Consider the following 5,112-nt stretch of genomic DNA (forward strand, 5'->3'; position numbering starts at 1 on the left):
AGAGTGAGAGACTGTCTCAAAAAAAAAAAAAGGAGAGAGAAAGACAGAAGTAGTAGCACAATAAGAAACTATGAGTATTTTTTTTTAATATTAGGAGGGTTAAGTGTGACTCAAAACCTAAGAGAAGACTAATACATTTGTCTATAAAAAAAATGAAATTTCCCAAGAAAGAGGAAGAAAGATAAAGGGGAAAAAAAAACACAACTTTCTATGTAGGAAAAAACTACCATGAGCAAAATCAGAAGACAAATGGCAAATGGAACAAAATGTCTGTGCCTCAGATCACAGATTAAGGGCTAATTTACATAAAAAGCTGGGCATGGTGGTGCGTGACTATAGTCTCAGTAGCTCAGAAGGCAGAGGTGGATGGACTGCAGACCAGCCTGGGCAACACAGTGAGATCCCATCTCTAAACAAATTAAAAAATAAATAATAAATAATTTACATAAACGAGAGCTCCTATCAAGTTAAATTTTTTTTTTTTTAAAGACCAGAATCCTAGTAGAAAAGTGGGTTCAGGACACATACAACTCATAGAAAATACAGATGGCTCTTAAATATACAAAATGATGCTTAATTCATGGTATAAGAAACACCAAAAAACTCCAGTGTCATGCCATTTTTCATCTGTCAAGTTAGCAAAGATCAAAATAACAACATACTATGCCAGAAGTAAAAACTGGTACAATTTTTAGAAGGCAATTTGACTGTGTCTAAAATTACAAATACACATGTCCTTTTCACCCAGCAATTCCTCACTGGAATTTATTCCTCAGATATACTAGCAACAAGGCAAAATGATGTATGTACAAAGTGATTTACTGCAGTATAGCGTGTAAGAGCTAAAGACTAGAAACATCAATGTCCATCAAAAGAAGAATCATGATAAATTCACACAATGGGATATTATGCAGGCATTAAATAGATGCTTTTAAACAATAATGTCTTTATTGACAAAGAACAATCTCTGAAGTATACAAGACAAAACAAAAACAAGGTTTAAAAGTGCAGATGCTAAAGTGTGCATTTGTATAAAGGAGGAAGAACTCTGTGATTTTGTGTATTAAACCATTGGCTAACACAAGAACTCTGTGATTTTGTGTATTAATCCATTGGCTAATATTGGTTACTTCTGAGGAGGAGGACAGGGTGGGGCTGGGGGCAGAGTGTGAGAGACTTCATCGCATGCTCTTTAAATTCTGAACCATGTGGGCCGGGCACAGTGGCTCATGCCTGTAATCCCAGCACTTTGGGAGGCTGAGGCAGGTGGATCACCTGAGGTTGGGAGATCGAGACCAGCCTGATCAATATGGTGAAACCCCGTCTCTACTAAAAATACAAAATTAGCCAGGCATGGTGGCACATGCCTGTAATCCCAGCTACCTAGGAGGCTGAGGCAGAAGAACTGCTTGAACCTGGGAGGCAGAGGTTGTGGTGAGCCGAGATCACACCACAGCACTCCAGCCTGAGCGACAGAGCGAGACTCCGTCTCAAAAACAACAACAAAAAGTGAACCATGTGAATGTATTACCTATTAAAAAATAAAATAGGCCTGAGATGTCATAATACCTATGTCCCAATGCAGACTTTGTCACTAAGTTACTTGAGAATATCTACTATCCATTCAACCAATATTTATAGAATTCTATATGTTTCAGGCACTGTTTTAGACCCTGAGATCTCAGCAACAAAGATAAATCCCTCCTCTTGTAGATTTTAGGTGGAACTAGTCAGTAAGCAGGCAACAAAATGAACATCAGACAGCAACAAGGAGCATGAAGAAAAATCGGTCAGGAAAGGGGAGTGGAAGGACTGAGGTGGAAAGGTGGTAACAGTGTCTTTCTGGGTAGGGTTACAAGAAAGCTTCTTTAACAGAACCACATTTGGGCAGAGACCTGAAGAAGTAAGGGACCCAGTCCCATGGCCACCAGGGAGGGAATTCTAAGCAGATGGACTAAGGATTCCAAGCAGAGCGCATGCCATGGCTCCATGGGTGGGATGGGGAGGGGTGCAGCTGCTCTTCACGGAATGGAATGGAGGGAATAAATAAGGAGGTGGTGGCAGCAAATCACATAGGAATTGGGGAGAAAGAAAGCACTGTAACATAAGCAATTCAGATTTTATTCTAAGTGCTATGGAAAGTTTTAAGAGTGAAGAATATGATCTGACCTATACTGTTTAAATGATCACTCTGGATGACATCAGGAGAACAAACTGTTAAGAGGCAGGGATAGAGGCAGGCACCCAGTTGGAGGCCTCTGTAATAATCCAACTGAGAGATGGTGCTTCCTTAAACTAGGGTGGTAGTGGCAGAAGCAGAAGCGATCAGATTCTGGGTATATATAGAGGAGGAGTTAACAGGCTCTACTGAAGGGCTGCAAGTAGACTGTGAAAAAAAGAAGTCATAGGTGACTCCAAAATATTTAACCCAAGCAACTTTTTACAATGATCTAACAAGCTCATTTTTAAAAAATCACATCTTCATATAAAGTTCAACTACTCTAAAACAGGTTATAAACACCATCAAGAAAAAGCAATGCTCACCTACATACCAAACCGGGAAGCTGCAGCCATTTTTAAATTGAAAAAACACACGCTAACTACTGAGCACTTAAACCATGCCAGGCACAATACTAGGTACTAAGGACCTAAATTATGCTTAAAATACATAACTAAACACCAAAAAAAGATTGACAGGTGAAAATACCAAAATACTAACAGCTGTGGGATATGCAGGTTTTTTTCCTTCCTTGAGTTTTCCAATTTTCTACAATAAACTACTCTATTTTTAACGTTGGGGGGGGGGAACCTTTCCTCTTTACTGCTGCCAATTAAGAAAAGATTCCCACACAGCAAATTTATTTAGTGATTTCAATGATTAACAGACTTGCCTTCTTAAAAAACCTCCTAAACTAGGCAGATTTTTCAGGTCTTTCTTTCATGCCTGTACCTGTTTGCTACCAGAGCGATGGCAAGATATGGGAGATGTATGGGAAATGGGGGGAAGAGAGGAATACAGTAGAGAGAAATAAGGGGTACAAATAACCACCTGCTGTTCTTTCAATATAGCATGTCGCCAAACACAGATGAGAAAGACCAGGCAAACGACTGATTTGCTGAAAATATTTAACCAAATACCTACTACATACAATATGCTTACCATAGCAGTCTTCCCACTGTCAATAAGTAAATGACAAAGCCAAGCCCAATGTACCTTTATCCATCCATTCAAATATTTATGAAGTACCTATAATGCATCAAAGGCACTGAGCTAGCATATAGAATAGACAGTTCAGCAATCAATCAGATAAAATCAGCCCTCAGTACTTTGTAATCTAGTTTGGAGGGTAGGAAGTAAAGAGACATTACATTTCAATTTCTACTTATTTAATTACTGCTGTGGCATGTGCTAGACAGGCGACCTGGTAGAGGATAACAGGAAGACCTGATCTAGTCTGAGCGTCAGGGTAAAAGGCTTGGACAAAATGACATATGAGCTAAGATCTGAAGGAGTAAGAGTTAAACAGATGAAGAGGCAGAGAGTGAGGAACAGAAGCACATTCCAGGCAAAAGAAACAGCATATTAGGAAGAACCTTGGCTGGACACGGTGGCTCACACCTATAATCCCAGTGCTTTGGGAGGCCAAGGCAGGAGGATAACTTGGGGCGAGGAATTCAAGACCAGCCTGACCAACATGGCGAGATCCTGTCTCTAAAAAAATAAGAAGGAAAAAAATTAGCCAAGTATGGTGGTCCATGTCTACAGTCCTAGCTACTCGGCAGGCTAAGGCAGGAGGATAGCTAAAGCCCAAGGAGTTTGAGGTTACGGTGAGCTACGACTGCACCACTGCACTCCAGCCCGGAAGACGAAGTGAGACCCTGTGTCAAATAAATAAGAAGAAGAATCTGTGTCAAAAACGGTTAAGGTTTGTGAGAGGAATTAAAAGGAAGCCAGCAAGTCAGAAAGATATAGTAAAGGGAAGAGAAAACCTGATATGGTAGGCAAGGGGTAGTTCATACAGGGCCATGTAATGTGTGTTGGCTATTTAGCCTTTCATGCTAAAAGCAACAGGAACCATTGAAAGATTTTCAAACCTGGAAGTGACAATCAGATTCACATTTTTAAAGATCACTGACTGCTCTCCAGAATAGATTAAAGGGAGCAACAGTAGACCAGGAGACCAGTCAGAGACTGTATCATGCCCAGGTAAGATGGGTGAGGGCAGTGAAAACAGAAGCAGATGTTGTCAAGATAAATACTTCAGACAGAAAAATCAACAGGAATTGGTGATAGAGTGAAAGCAGATGGAGGGAATGAGGTAAAGGAAAAGACAGTCTCACGAATGACAAGACAGTACGGCATTCCATGCAAATACACGAATGCAAAGACATTCCATACAAATAGTAACCAAAATAAACTGACTGTCCAATTCTCAAAACAGAATTAGGGTAAAAACAAATAGAGATAATGAAGATTATAGTATACCAACACAAAAAATGCACATACTAACAATTCTGAACTTAATATAAAGCAAAACTGGCAAAGAGAAACTGTCAAATCCAGAATCACAGTGAGATATTTATAACACATCTATAAGGAACTGATAAATAAGGGGCAGTCATAAAAATTAGTAATGATATGGACATGTGAACAGTATTACAAACTTCATCAAACATGCATGCACAGACATATGTCACCTTTAGCCTAACAAATAGAGAACATACATCCTTTTAAAAAGACATGGAATGTTTTAACTAGGTTACAAAGAAAGACTCACTACATCTCAAATAACCAGTATCATAAAAACATATTCCATGATCACACAATGCAAATAAAAATTAAACCACATAAATGGAAACTTAAAAATGCTTGCTTAGGGGAGGCTGCAACAGGCGAATTGCTTGTGCTCAGGAGTCTGGGATCAGCTTGGGCAATGGTGAAACCCGGTCTCTGCCAGGCGTGGTGGTACATGCCTACAGTCCAACCTAGGGGTGAGAAGTGGGGTGGGGGAAGGAGGAATCACTTGAGCCCAAGAGGCAAAAGCTGCAGTGAGTTGTGATGATGCCACTGTATTCCAGCCTGGGCAATGGAGTGAGACCCTGTCTTAAAAA

General features: G+C 40.0%; 1 protein-coding gene and 1 long non-coding RNA gene across 9 annotated transcripts in view; both read right to left on the reverse strand.

The window, feature by feature from the left end:
* The window catches only part of LOC119471148, an 8,105-nt gene extending 3,572 nt beyond the window's left edge, over nt 1–4,533 (reverse strand). Inside the window, exons 1-2 of the long non-coding RNA XR_005200151.1 lie at nt 4,522–4,533; nt 3,139–3,141 (exon numbers count right to left, since the gene is read on the reverse strand). This is a non-coding gene — a long non-coding RNA (uncharacterized LOC119471148). The remainder of the gene's footprint in view (nt 1–3,138; nt 3,142–4,521) is intronic.
* The window catches only part of WDR20 (WD repeat domain 20), an 85,136-nt gene that overhangs the window by 57,139 nt on the left and 22,885 nt on the right, over nt 1–5,112 (reverse strand). The window lies entirely within an intron of this gene.

Source organism: Cebus imitator, unplaced genomic scaffold (genome assembly GCF_001604975.1).
Source record: "Cebus imitator isolate Cc_AM_T3 unplaced genomic scaffold, Cebus_imitator-1.0 Scaffold52, whole genome shotgun sequence".
NCBI lineage: Eukaryota > Metazoa > Chordata > Mammalia > Primates > Cebidae > Cebus > Cebus imitator.